Source organism: Aquarana catesbeiana, linkage group LG01 (genome assembly GCF_042186555.1).
Source record: "Aquarana catesbeiana isolate 2022-GZ linkage group LG01, ASM4218655v1, whole genome shotgun sequence".
In the NCBI taxonomy this organism is placed as follows: Eukaryota; Metazoa; Chordata; class Amphibia; order Anura; family Ranidae; genus Aquarana; species Aquarana catesbeiana.
Window position 1 is genome coordinate 870,545,611 of NC_133324.1, and position 25,512 is coordinate 870,571,122.

A 25,512-nucleotide genomic window follows, 5' to 3' on the forward strand; every position below is an offset into this window, starting at 1 on the left:
AATGGCCCTTTAAGCGCTATGGGCAGAAGTGACGTTTTGACAGGGTTATGGCAGCTAGCTGCTGCCATAATAACGATATCCCCCTTCAAAGTAAGAATGTATATCCGCGTGCTGCGATCCGGAAATGATTAACTGACAATTGCGCAGTCATGCAACTCTGTACATAAATTAAATGTATGTATTTTTTTTCCCCACAAATAGAGCTTTCTTTTGGTGGTATTTGACCACCACTGCGTTTTTTTATTTTTTGTGCTATAACCAAAAAAAGACTGACAATTTTGAAAAAAAAACAAACTATATTTTTTACTTTCTGCTATAAAACATATCCAATAAAAAAATGTAAAATTCTAATTTCTTTATTAATTTAGACCATTATGTATTCTGCTACATATTTTTGTAAAAAAAATCCCAATGAGCGTATATTGATTGGTTTGCGCAAAAGTTAGTGTCTACAAACTATGGTATATATACTGGAATTTTTACTTTTTTTTTTATACTAGTAATGGCGGAGATCAGCGACTTATAGCAGGACTGCAATATTGCGGCAAACAATCGAACACTTGACACTTTTGACACTTTGTGGCAACCAATGACACTAATACAGTCATCAGTGCTAAAAATATGCACTGTCATTGTACTAATGACACTGGCTGGGAAGGGGTTAAACATCTAGGGCGATCAAAGGGTTAACTGTGTGCCTAGCCAGTGTTTTTGTGTACTGTATGTGCTGCTTTTACTACGGGAAGATATGTCATATGACGGCGTCCCAGAATGAGAGCCGCACCGCCCCGCCCCTCCGTCATTTGATGGTGGGCGGGCAGCAACTAGTTAATGGCTGTGTGTTGAGTTATTTTGAGGGGACAGCAAATTTACACTGTTATACAAGCTGTACACTCACTACTTTACATTGTAGCAAAGTGTCATTTCTTCAGTGTTGTCACATAAAAAGGTATAATAAAATATTTACAAAAATGTGAGGGGTGTACTCACTTTTGTGAGATGCTGTATATAATTTGTGTATATATATATATATATATATATATATATATATATATATATATATATATATATATATATATATATATATATATATATTTTACAACTGCTTAAAAAACTGACACCCCAAGTGTTTCACTGATTTTCTGTTACTGTAATCTCACAATGTTTCACAAGATTACAGTAACAGGCAGCATTCTCCACAGTTCAAAGCATTTGTAGATCACTTCACTCCTCAAAAGGAAAAGCTATCTACACCACTTCATAAACAGGCACTCAGAGGCGAGCGATCTCCTCTGAGAATGCTGGAGAACTCAGCAGCGGTTATTTTCCGTTGCTTGATAAATGGACACCGCAGTCTTCAGCATTTTCACCAGCAAGGGAGAGATGAGTGTTGCTATACTGCGGAACCAATCAATGTGAATGTAATCCCAGTGTACTTGTATTGCACTATGTGTTACACTACACTAGCCAGTCTCGGTGCAGGAGTGATTTTTGTCATTTGTATTTGGAAGCCCTTTCACATGAATTGGTTCCTTTAACAAACCTATGAATCTATGAATTTATGAATCTTCACGTTCTTCCTGAAGAAGCCATGTGGCGAAACATGTAGAAAACATGAACGTGATCCCAGTAAATCATTGTCAATAATAGGATGCCTTACACACATCCATGGTCATGACTGTACTGTATGCACTATTTTTATTGATGTTGTTCATTTAATAAAATTTGTACATATTTTTTATACTTTGTTGTTTTTAATGATTTGCACCTTTAAAGTCCCATATCTCCCATATGTCTTGTTTTTAACACAACACATGTTAAACACACTGTAATAGATTTCCCTGTTGTGAATGAGCCCTTAAAGCGTTTATTACGCTAAAAAAATAAATGGATCCTGTCCCCCTTTAAAGCATGTTATACAACACAGTGCTTGTGCTGTGTAATTTGGCCCCCTGTATCACCTGAAATACCTGGCTGATCCTGCCTGGCTATGCCCTCCCCTATGTAAACTGACCACAGTATGTCATGGCTGCTAAACTCTAATCCCGTGGTCAGTTTACATGCCTCTGTCATCCGCTGTCTCTCCTGTCCTCCTCTGTGTTCCCCTCCCCCACCTGTCAGCTAGTGACAGTGCCCCCCCCCCGCTACTGGACTAACATCTACATCTTTATACTATCCATGCTGTCTACTAATCCTATGTCCCCCTGTGTGTGTGATTTATTAAAAAAATGCAGCTACATACCTCATTTCAGAACGCTGGTCGGCGCTCACATGACCATCCAGCTCTCTCCTCCTCTTCTACTTCCTTCCTGGCTGACATCAATGGGGGAATATCGGCCCCGCCCACTGCAGCTGTCAGAAGGTAAGAGGTGAGAGCTGGCCGGTCACGTGAGCGCTGAGTGGGGCTCTGAAATTAGGTATATAGCTGCATTTTTTTAATAAATCATACACACAGGGGTACACAGCATTAGGAGACAGAGCAGATAGTATAAAGATGTTAGAATGGCTTAACAACCACTTTAACAATAGCGACAGATCACTAGTGTGACATAGGCCTTAGGCTAACCATAGACCTTTAAATTTATCTTTTTCAGCCGCATGTTCAGCCCTAAGGACCCATTCACACTCACACGTGTTCCCGATCATGGTTTTTTTTTTTTTTGAGTGATCCACACGCGGTTCCACATGTGTCAGGTGTGTTTTAAACCCACATTTTGCCGAGATTCTCTTGTGTTTTGTCGCACAATTGTGTCAAAATTGCAACACGTTTGAGGTGCCATTAAGGATGAATGGTACCAAAACACGCGTCACGCTTTTTGTTGTGATTTGGATTTCCAAATCGCTAAGTGTGAACGAGGTCTAAACCGCATGGAGGGAAGAATTTCCCCTGCTGCCTGTTGTATTAAGACAGCTTTAGGTTATGAATGCCTGAACAGTACCTGCATCTGGTTGGACGCGGTCACTGTTCAACTGGCAACTTTTTACTTTTTTCAAAGTTTGTTGAGCTAGACGTGCCGTCAGGAACCAAGCCGAAATATGAGCTGTGTATGGCCAGCTTTAGTGTGTTTCTGCTGGCTCTATTTATTGCATCATTTAGACTTAAAGCACGACATACAGACCTCAAGGCATTGACAGCTTTTATTGTATCATGGGAACTAAGTGTATTTCATGGTTCAGATGTACTCAGCTGTGAACCCTGAGGGGATTAGTAGCCACACGTGAAAAAAAAAACAAGTTCTTGGCATGTCTTGTCTATTACAGACATAGGGCACCATGATAAGTATCTTTCTTTCGCTGAAAGGGTCATAGTTTATCTAAAAATGATAATTTTGTTATATTATGTGACCATTTTCCAATACAAACTTTGCTTAGCAGAAGACATTCTTTGCTGGTTGCTGTGGTGTAGTGTACTTTGCACATCATCACTGCTCTTGTCATTGTCTGATTGGATAAGCCTGCATGAAATGTATGCGCAGAATGTTGTAACCTGTTCCAGTTTCTCTTGGGAAGAATTCATCCATTTATGAGGGAGATTGTCTGGTGGGATATAAACAAGCGTGATAGCGCTCAGACTGCTTAATCATCCAGCAGTCAAACACTGTTAACATCTTTCGTTCCGGATAGGAAGCTTCTGCCAAAAGAAGCCGACCTGACAAGAAGTGTACCATTGCAAACTAAAGCTGTAAGGCATCTTACTACTGGCAATTGTGTAAGAGGCTTACAGCTAAAGTCCACCTAAAGTCCACAAGACAGCTGGAGTGGGATGTTCACATGCTATAGAACATTTAACATGGCATGTAAGTTTGACAGGCGACAGCTCCATTCAAGTCAAGTCACGTCAGGGGCTGTGCCGAAACTGCAAGCCAAACGCTTGTTCAGCAAAAAAAATATATGCCACTGTTCAGAAAAAATAAAAATAAAGACAAGAATTCAGGAGGAGGCAGGCTTGGCTCTTGAACGCCTGACAGTGGCTGCATAGACGCACATTTAAAGCGTTCTACCGCAGATTGATTTTCAGAAAATGAGTTAGTAAGAACTTAACCTTAAAGTGGTTCTAAAGACTGAAGGTTCTTTACCTTCATGCATTCTATGCATGAAGTTAAAAAAAAACTTTTGTGTGCAGCTGCTCCCCCCAGCATCCCCAATCCTTACCTGAGCCCCCTCCGATCCAGCGATGTTCACGTTAGCCTTGGCTGTATGGGAACTTTCCCTCCTCAGTGGCTAAGACAGCATTGTGAGCTTATTGGCTCCTACTGCTGTCAATCACAGCCAGTGAGCCACTGAGGAAAGAGTGAGGGGTGGGCTCTATGTGTCTTATGGATGCATAGCACAGCGGCCCAGAAGTGAGCATGCAGCGGTGCCCTCAGGACAAGAAAGACGCTTGCCCTCAGGGAGCCCTCTCCCACCACTGATAAAAGTGATCTTGCGGCGAATCAGATAAAAGCCGACTGCCCACTGAAGAAGAGGATACCAGGGTTATGGCAGCCAGCTGTTGCCATAACAACGATAATCCTCTTCAAACTACAGACATATAACGACGGCGGGCAGTCGGCAAGTGGTTAAAAAACAAACAAAAAAACCCAAAGCTTTATTCACTTCAGCCCCAGAAGGATTTGCCCCCTTAATGACCAGGCCATTTTTTGCGATTTGGCACTGCGACGCTTTAACTGACAATTGTGCGTCGTGTGACGCTGTATCCAAACAAAATTGACATCCTTTTTTACCCACAAATAGAGCTTTCTTTTGGTGGTATTTGATCACCTTTACGGTTTTTATTTTTTGCGCAATAAACAAAAAAAGACCGACAATTTTGAAAACAAAACAATTTTTTTTACTTTCTGCTATAATACATATCCAAACAAAATATCTAAAAAAAAAAAAAATGTATTTATCAGTTTAGGCGATATAAATTCTTCTACATATTTTTCGTAAAAAAATTGCAATAGGTGTATATTGATTGGTTTGCGCAAAAGCTATCACGTCTACAAACTACAGGATAGATTTAGGGACTTTTTGTTTTTACTGGTAATGGCTGTGATCTGCGATTTTTAGCGGGACTGCGGGACTGCAACACTGCGGCTCACAAATCTGACCCCAAATTACACTTTTTGGGGACCAGTGACATTATTACATTGATCAGTGCTATAAAAATGCTCTGATCAATGTAAAAATGACACTGGCAGGGGAGGGGTTAACACTAGGGGGCGAACAAGGGGTTAACTGTGTTCCCTGGGTGTGTTCTAACTGTAGGGGGGATGGGCTACCAGGGACATGACAGAGATCACTGTTCCCAATCACTGGGAACAGAAGATCTCTGACATGTCACTAGGCAGAATGGGGAATCACCTTGTTTACACAGCGATCGCAGACATCGAGTCCGCGGGACCTGTGGGCACGCTCCTGCGGCGCTCGGCGGGTGCGTGCCCGCTATCCTCCTTGCACAGACCGATGTACAGATACGTCGGTTCCCGCAGGAGAGCCGACCTGCTGCAGTAAATGTATGTGAGCAGGTCGGCAAGTGGTTAAAATCACTTTATTGTTAGCTTCTCCGTCCTCTACTGTCAAACTTAAAGCAAATCGTCACTCATTAAAGTGGTTGTAAACCTCAGACATGAAATATGAACAAAGCATATCCCTCTAGTGTGTACTTGTCTCAATTAAGAGCACTAGGTGTCATTTCTGTCTGCTGCTATCTGCTATCAGTATGAATCCTTTTTAGAAATGTTTAGTATTTCCTGCCTCCTCTCTTAGGTAAGAATGATGTAGGGAATCCCAGAGGCAGTCCTTTAATGCGGGACACATGTGCAGACATGATGCAGATCAGGTATTTGGGAACTGGCAGAGACCCACAGCATGTCTATGCATGCATTTGGGGGATTCCCCCACAAGTGCACACATGATGCAGGTCCATATAAGGTCCCAGATACCCAAAACCAGTGGCATGTGTGTGAAGGTGCGGGAATCCCCCACACATGCATAGTCATGTCTCAGCTCTCTTTCAGGTTCCAAATACCTTTCAAAGACCTGTAACACATCTGCAAACGTTCAAGATGGTGGTGTGGAAGAACAGTGGTGGGATGAAAATTTTGGCAGGGTGAAGTTCCTGTTTAAGATGTACACAGTCCCAGATCCCTATCACCAACCTTTGGTGCCCAAAAGAACCACCTCTGTTGGAATAAATTTTCACACCGTTTTATTCTTGTATTACTCCAGTTTTAAATTTTGTGTAAATAACGTTATATAAGGTGATTCTATTTCTAAAGATCATGGAGAAAAAATATGTACTCAATGACTGTACAGGAAAAAAACACCTCTAGCATCTTCCACCTATAATCACGTACTGTGTCTAATAGTAACATTTTCCCTAGGTTTACAAGCGCTATCCACTGGTTTCATGTCCTCCATCCATGCTCCATCATTATTTGGATGGTGAGCTGTATTGGATTTCCGCCAGACATATCGTTTGGTGTTGAGGACAGATAATTCAATTTTACTCTGATCTGGCCATAGCACCTTTTTCCATGTGGCCTTAGCATCTTCAAGGTGCATTTAGATGGTCAGGTGAGACTAAAATTGAATTATTTTACCTCAACACCAAACTATATGTCTGGCGGAAATTCAATACAGCTCACCATTCAAATAACATCATTCCTACAGTAAAGCATGGAGTGGTAATATCCTGTTATGGGGGTGTTTCTCTGCAGCAGGGACTGGAGCACTTGTCAGGATAGAAGGAAAACACACTGCCTACAAATTGTTGCTGCTTCACTGTAAAAAATTGTGTGCTGGGTCTACTGAAAAAAATTGAGGCAACTATTTGCATCAGCTTTTTAAGTACTGTCAACTAAACTTACTTCTGTCTGACTCATTAGACTTTTCATATTTTCAACTTTGTTGTTTTAAGTAAAGCCAACTCAATTTTTCCAGTTTTTAGACTATAGGTTTAAGTAAAGCCAACTCAATATTTTCAGTTTATAGACCATAAATTCAAGTTAGGAATATATATATTATTTTGTCTGGGACCATAGTTTTAAGTGATGTTGACTTATTTTTTCTTGTAACTTACTCAATGTTTTTATGTTGGTAAAACCTATTTTCCAAAATGTATTTGATATATGTTTGAGGGTTTTTATATAATAATAATAATACAATATTATGTTTTAATTTTTTTAAAGCAATTGTCTCATGAAACAGGCTTTCAAAACAAATTAACATTTATTATTTATAAAGTGTTACAAATGTAATATTATTAAAGCAGCATCAAATGTAAATGTTAACATTTTTTAATGCCTCTTTCTTAGCTAACAAATCAAACTGAAACACACAAATGTAACACACAGTATATCTGTAAACAACATAGAACACATAATGTATTAACTTTATTTTTAAGCCTTTTAGGAAAGTAATTTGCACTTTAAAGTGTGAACTTTTGAAAAAAAGATTCCCCACATCTAGCTCTAAAAAGATCTTTTGAAAAACTTCAAAGGTATATTTAAGGTTTTTAGGGTAGCTCAGGTTAAAAGCATAAATGAGCCCCATAGGAAAAACACATGCTTGGGGTACATCAGAGATTCCAGTGAGAATCTCTACTCCAGTGGTCATCAACCCTGTCCTCAGGACCCACTAACAGGCCAGGTTTGTAAGATAACTGAAATACATCACAGGTGATATCATTTGCTGCTCAGTGATTGCAGTATTCTAGTCTGCATCTCCCCAAGGTAATACTTAAAATCTGGCCTGTTAGTGGGCCCTGAGGACCGGAGTTGAGAACCACTGCTCTACTCCCTCATAACTATCCCCAAGGTGGTACTGTTTTCATTAGTAACTTTGTGGATAACAAAAATATTCAGGATCAAGGTAAATAGGTCTTCTTGGATGCGTGAAAAAATGACAGTTTGGTTTTGAAGTTATTACACATTAAATTTGATATTATGTGACCTCAGGCCCCACCCACTTTGCACCCCATGTTATTACATTTGAAAAACAATTATACAATTTGTTTGTGCTGCGCTTGTGCCACCTAAACAAACATTTATGTCATTTTCGTTTCAGATATTATAGTTTATGAAACCTGCCCACTTTGGACCCCATGTTTTTAAATTTCTAAAACAATTATACCATATATACATAGTTACATAGTAGGTGAGGTTGAAAAAAGACACAAGTCCATCAAGTCCAACCTATGTGTGTGATTATGTGTCAGTATTACATTACATATCCCTGTATGTTGCGGTCATTCAGGTGATTATCTAATAGTTTCTTGAAGCTATCAATGCTCCCCGCTGAGACCACCGCCTGTGGAAGGGAATTCCACATCCTTGCCGCTCTTACAGTAAAGAACCCTCTACGTAGTTTAAGGTTAAACCTCTTTTCTTCTAATTGTAATGAGTGGCCACGAGTCTTATTAAACTCTCTTCTGCAAAAAAGTTTTATCCCTATTGTGGGGTCACCAGTACAGTATTTGTAAATTGAATTCATATCCCCTCTCAAGCGTCTCTTCTCCAGAGAGAATAAGTTCAGTGCTCACAACCTTTCCTCATAACTAAGATCCTCCAGACCCTTTATTAGCTTTGTTGCCCTTCTTTGTACTCGCTCCATTTCCAGTACATCCCTCCTGAGGACTGGTGCCCAGAACTGGACAGCATACTCCAGGTGCGGTCGGACCAGAGTCTTGTAGAGCGGGAGAATTATCATTTTATCTCTGGAGTTGATCCCCCTTTTAATGCATGCCAATATTCTGTTTGCTTTATTAGCAGCAGCTTGGCATTGCATGCCATTGCTGAGCCTATCATCTACTAGGACCCCCAGGTCCTTTTCCATCCTAGATTCCCCCAGAGGTTCTCCCCCCAGTGTATAGATTGCATTCATATTTTTGCCACCCAAATGCATTATTTTACATTTTTCTACATTGAACCTCATTTGCCATGTAGTCGCCCACCCCATTAATTTCTTCAGGTCTTTTTGCAAGGTTTCCACATCCTGCGGAGAAGTTATTGCCCTGCTTAGCTTAGTATCGTCTGTAAATACAGAGATTGAACTGTTTATCCCATCCTCCAGGTCATTTATAAACAAATTAAATAGGATTGGTCCCAGCACAGAACCCTGGGGAACCCCACTACCCACCCCTGACCATTCTGAGTACTCCCCATTTATCACCACCCTCTGAACACGCCCTTGTAGCCAGTTTTCAATCCATGTACTCACCCTATGGTCCATGCCAACGGACCTTATTTTGTACAGTAAACGTTTATGGGGAACTGTGTCAAATGCTTTTGCCAAATCCAGATACACCACGTCTACGGGCCTTCCTTTATCTAGATGGCAACTCACCTGCTCATAGAAGGTTAATAGATTGGTTTGGCAAGAACGATTCTTCATGAATCCATGCTGATTACTGCTAATGATATTGTTCTTATTACTAAAATCTTGTATATAGTCCCTTATCATCCCCTCCAAGAGTTTACATACTATTGATGTTAGGCTAACTGGTCTGTAATTCCCAGGGATGTTTTTTGGGCCCTTTTTAAATATTGGTGCTACATTGGCTTTTCTCCAATCAGCTGGTACCATTCCAGTCAATAGACTGTCTGTAAAAATTAGGAACAACGGTCTGGCAATTACCTGACTGAGTTCCCTAAGTACCCTCGGATGCAAGCCATCTGGTCCCGGTGATTTATTAATGTTAAGTTTCTCAAGTCTAATTTTAATTCCGTCCTCTGTTAACCATGGAGGTGCTTCCTGTGTTGTGTCATGAGGATAAACACTGCAGTTTTGGTTACTGAAGCCCCCCGATTCACTTGTGAAGACTGAGGAGAAGAATAAATTCAATACCTTTGCCATCTCCCCATCCTTTGTAACCAGATGTCCTTCCTCATTCTTTATGGGGCCAATATGGCCTGTCCTCCCTTTTTTACTGTTTACATACTTAAAGAATTCCTTGGGATTTTTTTTGCTCTCCTCCGCTATGTGTCTTTCATGTTCTATCTATATGTTTGTGCTGAGTTTGTGCTTCAATAACTGGTATTGGTATAGTGTAAATCATACACCAGGGCATTGGTGCCCAAATAAATGCCTTATGACATGCCAACCATTTCTCCTGCACACAGAATGAACAGCCCATAATCATTCTTTCTGATACAAAATGGGAGTACTATGTGAAAAAATACACTATACCAACAAATGCAGCACAAACTTATGGTATATTTGTTTTTGAAATGCAATAAAATAGTGCAAAGTGGGCAGGGCTTTAGGTTACATCAGGGGTCTTCAAACTACAGCCCTCCAGTTGTTCAGGAAATACAATTTCCATCATGCCTAGTCATGTCTGTGAATGTCAGAGTTTTACAATGCCTCATGGGATGTGTAGTTCCACAGCAGCTGGAAAGCCATAGTTTGAAGATTCCTGGGTTACATAATCTAACGTTGAATGTCCAATATCTCAAAAACCGAACAAACAGAAAGGTTTTTTTTGTGGTACAAATCAGCACAAACAAATGCTATAATTGTTTTTAAAATGTAATAACACGTGGTGCAAAGTGGGAGAGGTTTCATCAACTATAATGCGTAATATCTCTGAAACCAAACCAGCACATACGTTGGTTTTTGCAGCACAAATAGGCACAGATGCTGTGCAAATGAATGCTATCTTTGTTTTTAAATTTTAATAACATTGGGTGCAAAGTGGGTGGGGCTTGATGTTACATAATCTGAATTTGAATTCCAATATCTCAAAAACCAAACCGGCTGAAACATTCATTTTTGTGGCACAAATCAGCACAAACAAATGGTATAACTGTTTTTAAAATTTAATAGCATGGGGTGCAAAGTGGGCGGGGTTTCATCAACTATATGGAGTAATATTTCTGAAACCAAACGGCACAAATGTTCATTTTTGCAGCACATATCAGCACAGATGCAGCACAATAATGCTATCTTTGTTTTTACATTTTAATAACACGGGGTGCAAATTGGGTGGGGATTGAGGTCACATAATCTAAAATTTAATGTGTAATAAATTCAAAACCGAATGGCAGAAACATTAATTTTGTGGCACAAAACAGTTTTTAAGCTTAACATTGATGGTCCCTCACCGTGTATCTTGGTTGCGTTCTGCCGAATGCAGTAAGCGCAAACTTTGCGTGCGCATAAGTGAGTTGTCTCAATAGGTGTATACAATGGATGTATGTTAATCGGTAAATAAAATAAACAATTTGAATGGTATGTTAGCCACTTGTCGACCAGCCGCTGTCATTATACGGCAGCAGGTCGGCTTTTCCTGTGAATCGATGTACCTGTATGTCGGCTCCTTTAAGAGCCATAGCAGATTTCTGCTGCACGGCGGGGGACCCGATACGTGTGGCCGGATGCCGCGATGTCCGCCGGCCACCCGCGATCGTGGGCACGTGAGCCAGAACGGGGATCTGTGTATGTAAACACACAAATCCCCATTCTGACAGGGGAGGAGAGACAGATATGCTGTTCCTAGTAATCAGGAACAGCGATCTGTCTCCTCCTCCAGTCAGTCCCATCCCCCCACAGTTAGAACCACGTCTGTTGGGATAAATTTTCACACCATTCTTTTATTACTCCAGTTTAGAATATTGTGTAAATAACATTATATAAGGTGATTCTATTTCTACAGATGGAGAAAAAATATGTACTCAATGACTGTACAGGAAAAAAACACCTCTAGCATCTTCCACCTATAGTCGCAAGCCTACTGTGTCTAATAGTAACATTTTCCCTAGGTTTACAAGCGCTATTCACTGAGTTCATGTCCTCCATCCATGCTCCATCATTATTTGGATGGTGAGCTGTATTGAATTTTTGCAGACATATCATTTAGTGTTGAGGACAGATAATTAAATTTTACTCTGATCTGGCCATAACACCTTTTTCCATGTGGCCTTAGAATCTTCAAGGTGCATTTAGATGGTCAGATGAGACTAAAATGTGATTATTTGACCTGAACACCAAATTAAATGTCTGGTGGAAATTCAATACAGCTCACCATTCAAATAATACCATTCTTACAGTACAGCATGGAGGTGGTAATATCCTGTTATGGGGGTGTTTCTCTGCAGCAGGGACTGGAGCACTTGTCAGGATAGAAGGAAAACACACTGCCTACAAATTGTTGCTGCTTCACTGTAAAAAATTGTGTGCTGGGTCTACTGAAAAAAATTGAGGCAACTATTTGCATCAGCTTTTTAAGTACTGTCAACTAAACTTATTTCTGTCTGACTCATTAGACTTTTCATATTTTCAGGGGAGGAGAGACAGATCTGCTGTTCCTAGTAATCAGGAACAGCGATCTGTCTCCTCTTCCAGTCAGTCCCATCCCCCCCACAGTTAGAAACACACACAAGGGAACACAGTTAACCCCTTGATCGCCCCCTAGTGTTAACCCCTTCCCTGCCAGTGACATTTGCACAGTAATCAGTGCATTTTTATAGCACTGATCACTGTATAAATGCCAATGGTCCCAAAAAAGTGTCAAAAGTGTCCGATCTGTCCGCCATGTCGCAGTCCCACTGAAAATCGCAGGTCGCCGCCATTACTAGTAAAAAAAAAAAATATTAATAAAAATTCCATAAATCTATCCCCTATTTTATAGACGCTATAACATTTGTGCAAACCAATCAATATATGCTTATTGCGATTTTTTTACCAAAACTATGTAGAAGAATATATATTGGCCTAAACTGATGAAGAAATTATTATTATATTTTTTTTTTTATTGGGATATTTATTATAGCAAAAAGTAAAAAATATTGTTTTTTTATTTCAAAATTGTCGCCTTTTTTTTGTTTATAGTGCAAAAAAAAAATTTTTAAAAATGCAGAGGTGATCAAATACCACCAAAAGAAAGCTCTATTTGTGGGGAAAAAAGGACGTCAATTTTGTTTGGGTACAGCCTCGCACGACCGCGCAATTGTCAGTTAAAGTGCCGCAGTGCCGTATCGCAAAAAATGGCCTGGTTGTTAAGAGGGCAAATCCTTCTGCTCCTTAAGTGGTTAAGCAACATTTAAACCATGTGAACGATAATTTGTTCACTGCTCTTACCTTTCAATGGCATTGCATGGCTTTGTAGTGACTTGGAAAAATTCTTGTCACTGGTGGTGCTCTTTTGTCCTGATGGGCCTCAAACGTATGGGAACTGCCTTGTGCAGGTTTTCAAAGTTCCAAAAGATGTCAAACTCTTTAAAATTACAGCATCAAAACTCATGCGGTTGCACGGCAAACATCTGCTTCCCGCAATTTCAGTCAAATGAAAAGATACATTTTTTAAGTAAATGTAACTCAATTAGAATATGGAAATGCACATACCTTAAAAGTTTTGTCTAGATTACTCAATATTATACATTATTGTTGTAAATGTAAAAGGTATGTTTTAAGAACTAATGAAAATTAAGTAAGGTACTTAAAATATTAAAGTAAATTAATTAACATTTATTTGTTGAAAATGATAACATTTTAATGTTAAAATTACAGCCAACAGAATCATTTTTATCAGTGTTACATCTCCCTCTTGGAATGAGGCAGTATGACATCAGGAGCGAGCAAGAGAGGGTGGCTACATTCCTACATACAGTGGGACCATGGGGAATCAACGTAGCCACCCTCTAACAGGAAAATCGATTACAGCTGCAAAAAAAAGAGGGACTTTTTCTGAATTAGGAATATATACTTGAATATAATTTTTTAAAACAGAGTTTAGTGTCACTTTAACCACATCAATACCTGACACTTTTACCCCCTTCCTGCCCAAGCCAATTTTCAGCTTTCAGCGCTGTCACACTTTGAACGATAATTGCACGGTCATGCGACACTGTACCCAAGTGAAATTTTTAGAATTTTTTTTCACACAAATAGAGCTTTCTTTTGGAGGTATTTATTAACCACTGGGTTTTTCATTTTTTTGCTAAATAAACACAATAACTGAAAATTTTGAAAAAATGTTTTCTTTGTTTCTGTTATAAAACTTTGCAAATAAATAATTTTCTTCATACATTTAGGGCAAACTGAATTCTGCTACATTTATTTGGTGAGAATAACTAAAATCAGTGTATATTATTTCATCTGTAGGAAAGTTATAGAGTCCAAATATGGTATATACAGTATATATCTGAAAATTGATTAATCCCGATGCACTGATGGCCTATCTCATTTTTTGAGGCCTGAAAATTCCAGGACAGTACAAATGACCCATTTTTTTGGAAATTAGAGGTATTTAGTAAGAGGCATAGCAAGTTTTTTAAAGTTAACATTTTTTGTCACACTTTTTTGGAAAGGAATTAAATAAAAATAGTTTTTTTCACAGTTTTTTTTTTTTTACATACTATCACCAGTGCAGTACAGCATCATGATACGACTGGTGTGGTGGTGATCAGGGACATTAACTGGTACAACATGTAAAAAAAAACAAAAAAAAAACAAAACAAAAAATAAAACATTTTAATAATTTTCTTTAACAAATTTTGTCTTTTTTATTACATTTTTTCTTTCTTTTTTTAAAGACTTTTTTTTTTTACATTCTGTGACCAGAGCAATAAACTATAGTAAAACTGCACTACTCTGGAAGGTGATCAGGATTTTTTTTTTTACACACTATGATTGTTTATAATAGTAATAATCACTGTTATAAGCAACCACTTTTTCTAAATGAAATAAATTCATAGTGTGTACTATTGCGATTAGCTTTGATTGTACCATGTGATCACTATGACCAATCACGGAGATCAACACAATAGTACACAATGCAAAGTATAAATGGAAGACATCCATTGTGTAAAATTTTCATATTATCTGCTGTGATTGGTCATAGCAATCACATGGTACCAGCAGTGGTCCAATACACTAATCTGTCATCCACTGTGTCCAGTGGATACAGTGGGTGACAGATCGCGTCACAGCGTGGCCCATGGGGTGCGTGTGAGGCACAATCCTGGGAGGGCATCATATGATGTCCACCCAGGATTAGAGAGCTCCCACCCCGCTGTCATATTACAATAGGCCGGGTGGGAAGCAGCCAAGTCCAGTCTTATATAGTTAGATTTAACAAAATTGTAACAAAGAATAATAGATCAGTCCTCTGTCCTCTTAGGGCTCCTTCACACGGGACGGATCCGAGATGATCTGCCCCGTGAACATCCGCTTGCTCAGTGGGGATCGCTCCGTGGATCCCCGCTGAGCAGGCAGATGACAGGTCCATCGCTCTACACTGTGCAGCGACGGACCTGTCACAGTGCCACTCTCCCCTATGGGGAATCGGATGAAGACGGACCGTAGAGTCCGTCGTCACCCGATCCGATCCGAAAACGGATGGAAAAGTAGGTTTTTCCTCCGTTACACTTTTTCGGATCGGAGCGGGTCGGATGTCAGCGGACATGTCACCACTGACATCCGCCGCTCCATAGATGTCTATGGAGGGTCCGTTCAGGTCCGCCTAAAAAACTGACAGGCGGACCTGAACGGATCGTTCGTCTGAAAGAGGCCTTAAAGAATATGTAAACCCAACATTTCATATTCCTGATATGTGCCTGCTGTACCATGTATCAGAAAGTATCCTGTTCTCTTTGTATTGCTTCCTTTATGTGAAATCCCTGGTGTTTGTGCCAGTCCCTCTGCTTTCCTATTAAAAACTGACCACACTAAGCAGGAGTACACACTGTGGTCAGTTTTCTAGCTGTGTTGCTCTCGTCCAATGATTAGACTTGTTCTGACATGCCCCCTCCCCCCATGCACAGTCTTTCACTGGGAAGCTCAGTGTGCTTTAGCTTCTCCTTCCCCCAGCTCTTTTGCAGCTGAGAACAGCGGGAATGTGATCACTTATAAAAAAAGGGACAAATTGTATTTATGAAGTTTTTTTTTATATCTATACACATATGTTTTGCCTTTCATTTCTGTTTTAAACTGAATGGGCTGTTTTACAATCACTTTAACTATAAAAAACAAACACCTGTACGTGCTGTAAGCATTCCATCGATTTGTATTATTGTTATAATTATTAATTATTATACAGTTTTTACGATATCGAATCTTGCCCTGGACTCAGTGTAATGATTTTCCCCTTCTAGAGACGGAAAGGGAAATCCTGAATCGTAAAACACAGAAATGTTAATAAGAATTTTTTTTTCTGCACCCCCAAAAATATGATTTGTGGTTCTTATTATAAAATTGCTATTGTTGTGTTACACTATATGATTCATTATGCTCTGTGTCTTTAAGATTTGTTCCCTCTGTCTATCTGAACTCTTTCTCTCACCGTAGTTCTGTATATTCTCCTCCCCTTCCTCTCTCTGATTCATTGTGCACAGTATACCTCATTGCTGTAACATCTTTACATGTGGCTTACAACTGCAACGTTTTTCTACCTATGGATACCCATCATTAAACGGAACATTCAAGAGGATTCATCGTCTGTCTTTCCATACAGTGAGTTATCCATTGAGTTAAGCTGTCTGAATTGATGCAAGGGATAAATAGATCACCAGGTCATGTAAGCTCTACGTGAAGCTGAAGATAACGTTTATTGCCTTGTAGTTGAGTCAGAACAGTAGAAAAACGAAGTTCCGCAGCCTAATTACAAGATTTCTGCATACAGTACTGTTACTGATTTACTGCCCTCATTGCAAGAAAGAATGAGACAGCAGCACATGGAATCTTCATAACCTGAGACCAGGCTGCAGGGTGTCATATTACAGCACACAGATCCTGCCTGCTTATCACTGAGACATTGTCTGCCTGTGTCAGTCATGAGTTACCACAGCTCTCAATATGAATACACAGCCACTCCAACACAAGACACTAAGCCAACTGACTTACCCAAACGCTCAGTCAAACCCACCTGGAAAGTGATGGAGAATTATGAAGCCTTAAGAACTGAATTGTTTAATAGCTTGAAGCTATTTTGGGAAAAGATTGCTTCTGAATCAAATACAGTGTCTGTTGAAAGTGAATTACTGACACTAGAGGGCGCCATTAAACAACTCTCTATCTCTTATGAGCTCTATCAGCTTACCAGTGACAAGTTCATTAATGTCTTACAAAATATGAACACAGAACTTTCACTCGAGGAATTAAAGAATTTCAAGGCTCTTAATCTGGAAAGAGACAGTTTTATCCAGCAAACCAAATTAAAGGCAGAAGCAAAGATAGAGCTGCTACAGGACACTGCATCTCACAGATCTGTTTCCACCAGATATTCTAAAAAGGTCTTCTAGAAGTCATAGTTCAAGATACTCTACACTCAGTGAGCGACTTATTAGTGCTCGCGCTGAAGCGGAAGCCAGCAAGGTGCAGGTCGCATATGCAGAAAAGAGAGCAGAGTTGGAAACGGAGTCAGTGCTTCAGACCGCACGTCAAAGAGCAGAGTTGGAAGCTCACACAGCACGTCAAAGAGCAACTATAGAAATCTTAAATGAACAGTGTAAACATGACGCAGCTATGGCAAGGCTAAGGGTTTTAGAGCAAGCTATCAGTGCAGACGAAGGTGCAAGTGAGAAAGACAGCATCAACCTAAACATAGCAGATATGGAAGATCCCCTCAAACGCACTAAAGACTATGTCCTAAGCCACTGCAGTATACACTCCATTGTCTCCAATGCTCCTGGCAACTTAGAAACTCCTTCACAGCTCCAAGTTTTTTTTTTTGTTTTGTTTAATATATTTTTATTAAAGTAAAGTATAACAAAGATATACATATATCTCAGAATGAATGCAATCTTGAAAACACAGCAACAAAAGTTTTAGCACTCACAGATTTCAATGAGTAGTTATAAGCTAACCCTCCAATGATTGGCTCAGAAGCTTAACACAGTGTTGGTATAGCATAGGGTTAATACTTTGTGAGCACTTGAAACAAAACAAAATTAATATAAAAAGGAAAAATCCTTACTTTGGTATATAGAAACTGAGAGATAAATAAAAGCAGAAGAAATAAAATTAAGAGAAATTATATGAAAGGGGAGAGAGTAGGAGAATAAGAAAGATAAGAAAACAGAGGGTAGGAGGGGGGGTATGGGGGGGGGGGGGGTTGTTGCTGGCATGCATGTCTACCCATCAAAAGGGAATGATATGTTAAGGTGTAGTTGGCTAAGCTTAGACAAGAGGTTTAAGAGGTTTGCGTTATAAGTTCCTTATAAACAGATGTGGATTGAAATTTTTTCCAAGAATCCCAGGTTAGAGAGTGTTTCTTAGAGGTACCTCTAATGTCGTGGGTGATGCTCTCCATAAGATGTACCTTATCAACCATTTGTATCCAAACTCTTGTAGAAGGGATTGTTGGTTGACCCCATAAAGTAGGAATTAAAGCTTTGGCAGTGTTTAGTAAATGAGGGATAATTGAACGTTTATATATTCTTATGGGAGTTTTGGTAGAATGAAAAAGGATAGTCCACGGGTCATTGGGTATATTGACATCCGAGATCTGTAATATTAGATTGCGGATGGTATCCCAATAAGGTCGGATGAGTGGGCAAGACCACCAGATGTGTGCGTGAGTGGCTTTGTTCCCACAGTTCCTCCAGCATAATGGGGAACTGGCGGGGAACATTTGTTGTAATCTGGCTGGGGTATAATGCCATCTAGTAAGCAATTTATAATTGACCTCTGACATTTTTGAGGCCAGTGAGGAAGTGTGGGCTAATTGGAGGATCTTTTCCTTTTGATTATCTGTAAGGGAAGAATCTAAGTCATACTCCCATTTAGCCAAGAATGGTGGGAAGTTGGGGTTTTGAAGTGTAATGAGAGCTTTGTAAAATAGAGAAATTCCATGTAAAGGGGGATCTTTTGGGTAGAATATTTCTTCTATGGTATTTAATTCACTCAGACCTCTAAGCGGGTTGGGAAGGGATCCTAAGAAATGTTGTAATTGGTGATATCTCCATTTATCTAGAAATGTGGTGGGTTTAGGAGCAAGTATCACGTGTAATGGTTTAAGTATGTTGTCACGGAGGACATGATGTAATAGAAGAGGTTCTTCCGTTCCCCATGATTTAAAGCCTGGATCTAATAAACCCGGTAAGAAATATTTATGATTGAGGAGAGGTAATAGGGGAGAATCATACTTCCATGAGAATTTTTTGTGTAGGGCGTCCCAAATATCTAAGGAGGATATAGTGAGAGTCGAGGTAGATCGAGCTAGGTTCCTACAAGAACGGGGTATCCAGGGGGCTACCGAGAGATCCACTCCACTTAAAAAGTATTCAATTTGTACCCATAGTTTCGATTTAAGAGCGTATTTCCAATCAGCCAGCCTGGACAAGATAACTGCTTGATAGTATGCCTTAAAATTAGGAAGTGCCAGACCGCCTGAGCATTTGGAGCGGAATAGTAGATCTCTCGATATCCTGGAGTGACCGCCCTTCCAGATAAATCTGGAAATCAGAGTTTGTAATATAGTGAAGAACCCCACTGGTACTCCCATTGGAAGCATTTGAAAGAGAAAAAGGATGCGGGGTAGTATGTTAATTTTGATTATGTTCACTTTCCCCAACCATGTGTGTGATAAGTTGGACCATTTTCGTAGATCCTCCCTGATCCTATTTAGCAAAGGAATATAATTATGTCGAAATAAAGAATGGAGATTGGGAGTCAAATATATACCTAGGTATTTCATGCTTTCCAGTACCCATTTAAAGGGAAACAGGGGCTTAAGGGAGAGAACTTCGGACTTGGAGATATTGATGTTTAAAATTTCAGATTTGGATAAATTTATTTTGAAGTTAGAGATGGATTGAAAGGTAGAAAATTCAGACATTAAGTTGGGAATTGAGATGCGTGGTTGCTGGATAAAAAATAGTACGTCATCCGCATATGCTGCGTATTTATGAGATCTTTTGCCTATTTGTATGCCTTTGATATTAACATTATGCCTAATTGTAGCTAGGAAGGGTTCTAAGGTGATAGCAAAGAGGAGAGGGGAGAGAGGGCAGCCTTGTCTGGTTCCATTATGTAATACAAAGGGGTCACTCAACGTCCCATTAATTCTAATTTGTGCTGAGGGGTTAGAATAAAGGGATGAGATTCGGTGGAACATCCTAGGTCCCAGCCCAAAGTGGGGTAAGGTCATCTTAAGATATTCGCAGTCCACCCTATCGAAAGCTTTTTCAGCATCAGTGGAGAGGAGTAGGGTGGGCTGGGCGCATCTCCGAACGTATTGGATTAGGGATATTGCACGAAGTGAATTGTCTTTTGCTTCTCTATTGGGTATGAATCCTGATTGGTCTGCTGATATCCAGCTGGGTAAAAGAGGGAGCAGCCGGTTTGCGATTACTTTAGCAAAAAGTTTGATGTCAACGTTAATTAGCGATATTGGCCTAAAACTGTTACATAGGGTGGGGTCCTTATCGGGTTTAGGGATGACAGTGATATGAGTTGATAGAGATTCTGGGTGTAGACCTGAAGAGTGAGATATAGAGTTTGCATAAGCGGTGAGACGAGGGAGCAGAATGTCGCTGAATGTTTTATAGTATAAAATGGTGAACCCATCCGGTCCAGGAGCTTTGCCGGATGGGGATGATTTCAATGCTACCAGGAACTCCTCTACCAAGAAATCCTCTTCCATTTCTTTGAGGGCTGATATGGGCAATTTGGGTAGGTTAGCTGCTCTCAAGTAGGAAAGCAGTCGGCTTCTTCTCTCTTTTTGTGGTAGAGAGGACAGGTCATTTTTAACATTATATAGGTCTTCGTAGTACACTCTAAAGGCCTTAGCAATATCTGGGGTTGCATGGGCTAATTCCCCTGTTGGAAGTTTGATTTTGGAAATAAAGGACTGTGATTGTTTAGTCTTTAAAGACCTGGCTAGCAGCTTGCTTGGTTTGTTACCCCATTCATAAAATTTCTGTGATAAACGTTGGAATTTTCTTTTAGTATCTAAATTGAGAAGGGATTTTAGTTCTTCACGTTTGAGTGTGAGGGATTGAAGGTGCTCAATATGCATGGAGAGTTTGTGTTGTTTATCTAGAGCCGCTATCTGCTGTAGAACCTGATCAATCTGTTGACCATGCTCCTTTTTTTTCCTAGCCCCGAGCTCAATAAGACGACCCCTAATAGTAGCCTTGTGGGCTTCCCACACAACAGTGGGAGAGGTGTCAGAGGGTTTATTTTCCTTAAAATATTGTGAGAGATGAGAGGCTAACATGGAAACTTCGGCTTCATCAGAGAGAAGGGAATCATTGAGTTTCCAATTGTTAATGCGTTGTGGTAAGGAAGGCACGGTCAACGTCATTGATACAGGTGCGTGGTCTGATATAGATGCGGTGCCAATGTGAGCAGATTGCAGGAGGGGAAGATGAAAATGATCTAGGAATATATTATCTATTCTGGAATAGGATTGGTGTGTTGTGGAAAAGTGTGAATAATCCTTCTCCTTAGGGTGGAGAAGGCGCCAGACATCCATCAATTGAAGATCCAGGAGCTTTTTTTTAACAAGTTTCAGTTGTTTGAAGGAAATATTAGAGCGGCCCTGGGATGTATCAATTGCTGGATCCAGTGGCATGTTAATGTCGCCCGCTAGGATAGTAAGGCCTTTGGCGAAGTTTGAAAGTTTAGTTAATGTTTGTGAGAGGAAGGTTGACTGATTTTGGTTAGGACAGTACACGTTTGCAAGAGTACATTGAGTGTTACCTATGAAGCCCTTTAAGAAAAGGAAGCGACCATGGTCATCTGTCAACATGTCAGATAGCCTAAAGGATACATTACTGCAGAATCCAATGGCCACTCCTTTAGCTTTATTAGTGTCTGATAAACTATAGTACCACTGTGGAAAGTGGGATGAGGTTAGCTTAATGGGTGTTGTGTGAGTTAAATGCGTCTCTTGGAGAAAAGCAATAGAACATGTAGCTCTTTTAAGTTCACGGACTAATTGGTGTCTTTTAGCAGCAACATTAAGACCCCTAACATTATACGATATAACCTTTAGTGTAGCCATTGTTAAAGCATAGTACGTACCTTCATCCTATATTTCCATGCATACCAGCCAGAGGGGGGGAGTAGAAAGGAGAAAAGGAGAGAGTTTTTTTGGAAAGAAAGAGAGAGAAAAGAAAAACAAAAAGAACACATGTGAAAATCACATATATAAGTTAACCAACTTGTGGGAAACACATAGTTATCACGCAGTAATCTGCAGTGTTCCCATTGGGGAGAGAGAGAACCAGAGGCCAACCCAATCCCTAAATGGGGACTGGATAGGGCAAGTATAAGGCCAATCGTTCTCGCCAACCCCAGAAGGAAAGGGGGTGACAGGATTGCGCTGTAGTGGAGGGGGGTGAACAGAGGAAGTGTATCCCCACAGCGCGCGACCTATGAGAAAACGAATAACTTATAACTATAAGTAAATAATTAGTTCCATTTAGGAATGTAAATTTTACCAGTTTGTAACCAGGATCAGTTTGAACAGAACATAACCCCTAGGCAATAAAGTGCAAACTAATTCGGTACTTAAACTACGTACCCAAGGGTAAAAGGTAACAAAGCACGTTGGTCATTACCACTGTATGACAGTTTCGGCCAAATTTAGACAGGCACACATAAAAAAAATAAAATAAAAAAAAATAAAAAAAAACAAAAAAAAACCTGCGGCCAAAACTTGACTTAGTATGGACCACCTGTAGGTAAAAGATTATCCATAATAAGAAAATTAGTACGTGTAAAAAGTTACATATTTCAACCGTGCTTTTGTGCTGAGCCTGGAAGAGAGGTACGCCTTTTCTTTGAGGGGGTCTTTCTCCAAGGTGGGTCCGTTAGGCTCAGAAATTTAGGGATTGGGTCTTGCCAGCCTGGGAGTTCCATGGATGGAAGATTAAGATCTTGCAAGAAGGTTGGAAGTTCCTCCGGAAATCTCAGCGTGTGTGACCGACCATTTTTTGTGGCAATTAGGCAGGCTGGGAATCCCCATCTGTAGGTGATCCCGTCTGAACGCAGGTGGTCAAGGAGCGGTTTCAGAGCTCTGCGACGGTCTAGGGTTTCCTTAGAAAGGTCTGGGAATATGGTGATAACTGCTCCGTCAAAGTCTACATTAGGCAGGCCCCGCATCTTCATCATAATAGCATTTTTGTCTTCAAAATAATGCAAGCGACAAATAACGTCTCTGGGTTGATCTGACTTAGCATTACGGGGTCTTAGGGCACGATGTACTCGGTCAAAACGTAGCGGTGCAGTGGCTGAATTGCCCAAGATGGTATTAAAGATGCCTCTTATAGATGGTTCTAGGTCATTATCACCCGTTGCTTCTGGCAGACCTCTGACACGAATGTTATTTCTACGGTTACGGTTCTCGAGGTCTTCGAGTTTATACAGGGAGGCTCGGTGGGCAAAGGCCAGCTGGGTAACAGTGTCCTGTAGTTCTTTAATAGCTAAATCATGTGTGTCTTGTCGCTGTTCCGTTTCCTCAACTCTGGCCAGAATATGTGTCATGTCAGATCTGACAGCAGATATTTCCTTTTTTATGGATTTCTCCAGACTGTGAAACATTCCTGCAAGTTCTTTTTTGAGGCCGCTCATTAGCGTGTTCATTTCGGAACCCGCAGGGGATCCTGGATCATCCATGAGGTCTGAGCAGTATGAGGAGGCCGGGGAGCTGTCTCGTACAGATGCAGCGTGAGATGATGGAGAGACGCTGGTCCGTGAGGTTCGGACCTGCTCGTCTCTTGCGTTAGCTAAGTACTGTTGAATAGAGCCAGTGGAGACTGGAACGGGCAGTGATCTTTTGCCTGGACGTTTACCTTTGGCAGACCGGAGTTTACGTGTTTTGGTGGGCATTACTGGAACTATACGGTCGATCGCCGTGGGGGTCACCCCCTACTCACATCTGTTCAGAGACATGCTTCCATCATAGTATGCAGGCAGTGTTAGAAGTGCTTCAACAGTCACAGGGAAAAGCGATGATAGTTGTACTGATGGAAGTTTATGGGAGCAGAAGCTATGTATAAGATATAGTAGTAAGGAATTGGCTTAGGAGTACTTGGAGCACCAAGATGGCCGCCAGCCTCCAGAGGTAGGCCGGAAGGAAAACTTTGTTTGCGGTAATAGAGTATGTGGTCTGTCACTGTATGAAGGGGTCGGTTGATGGGTGGTATGCTTGAGAGTTCGGTAGTTATAATATTAGCTGGGTAGGCTAGCTGGGGAAATGGCTTGGAGTACCAAGATGGCCGCCGTCTTCCATAGGTAGGCCGAAGCTGCGGTCTTTCCTGAGATTCGCGGCTGGCCGAGTAAGCACCGTTCGCTGTGGGCCCAAGTCAGCGCCGCGGGGCACCTAAACAGAGGTCTTGGCGGAGTGGGAGCGTGCCGATTCGGGCCAGGGGGACTCTGCAGAGGGATGGATAGGCAGATGCCTCTGTACTCACTGCGCCTGTATGTTGAAGAGGCCGCTCCTTCACAGCTCCAAGTTAAAGAGGTTCCAGCAACTTCCTGCATGCAAAATCACTCCAATGCATTTCCTGTCTGCCTACCTAACCTTCTTTCTTATGTCACAGAGCATCAGAGCAAGCTGCAAGCAAGTCATCAATTTCCTGTCATCGGTACAGCATTGAGTCAACGTACCATTGGAACAACCGACTTCAAGCAAGCAACTCACCTGAACGCATCTGCTGCACCATATTTACCTGTGTCCTTTAACAATAAAGTCAAAGATAGTGCAATCAGCACCATTCAGCCAACAGCATCTCACATAAAGGCAGAGACAACTGAGACAGCAGAGTTTGTGAGGTACATACTTCGCAGAGAGCTCACAAAGACTGGTCTTACAAGTTTTGATGACCAACCTGAGAACTACAGAAGTTGGAAATGTGCTTTCAGAACTGCAATCAGCGATCTTGGCATTACAGCGGCTCAAGAATTGGATCTGCTGATTAGATGGCTTGGTCCTCTATCTGCTGCACGTGTTAAGCCATTAAGATCAGTTTTCATGGACAATCCTACAGCAGGCCTCATAGCTGCATGGGAGCGACTAGAGCAAAGTTATGGCAGTCCAGAAGCTATAGAAAATGCCTTGTTCATGCGCCTGGAAACTTTCCCAAAGATATCTGGTAAAGACAACAAGGAGTTCCAGAGACTGAGTGACCTTCTCCTTGAGCTTCAGCTAGCCAAGGCAGACCCAAAACTACCTGGACTCAGTTACCTTGACAATACAAAAGGGGTAAACCCAATCGTCTCCAAGCTCCCGTATGGTGTACAAGAGAAATGGTCTGCATTAGGATCATCATACAAAAAAGAGTACAAGGTTTCCTTCCCTCCATTCTCTTTCTTCTGCAACTTCATCAGGAAAATCGCAGAGACCAAGAATGATCCAAGTTTTTCCTATGATGAGTACAGTCTCTTCTCACCATTTCCTAAGAGTACCAATCTTCAGGGCAACTATAGAAGCCGTAGAGGCCCAGTGTCCGTGAAAAAGACTGAAATCCTTCCCACTCCTACCACAGTGGTGGCCACGGACAGACAGAGCAGGAAGATTGAAAACCCTAACAGAGAGTGTCCCATTTTCAAGAAGCCACACCCCCTCAAAAAATGTAT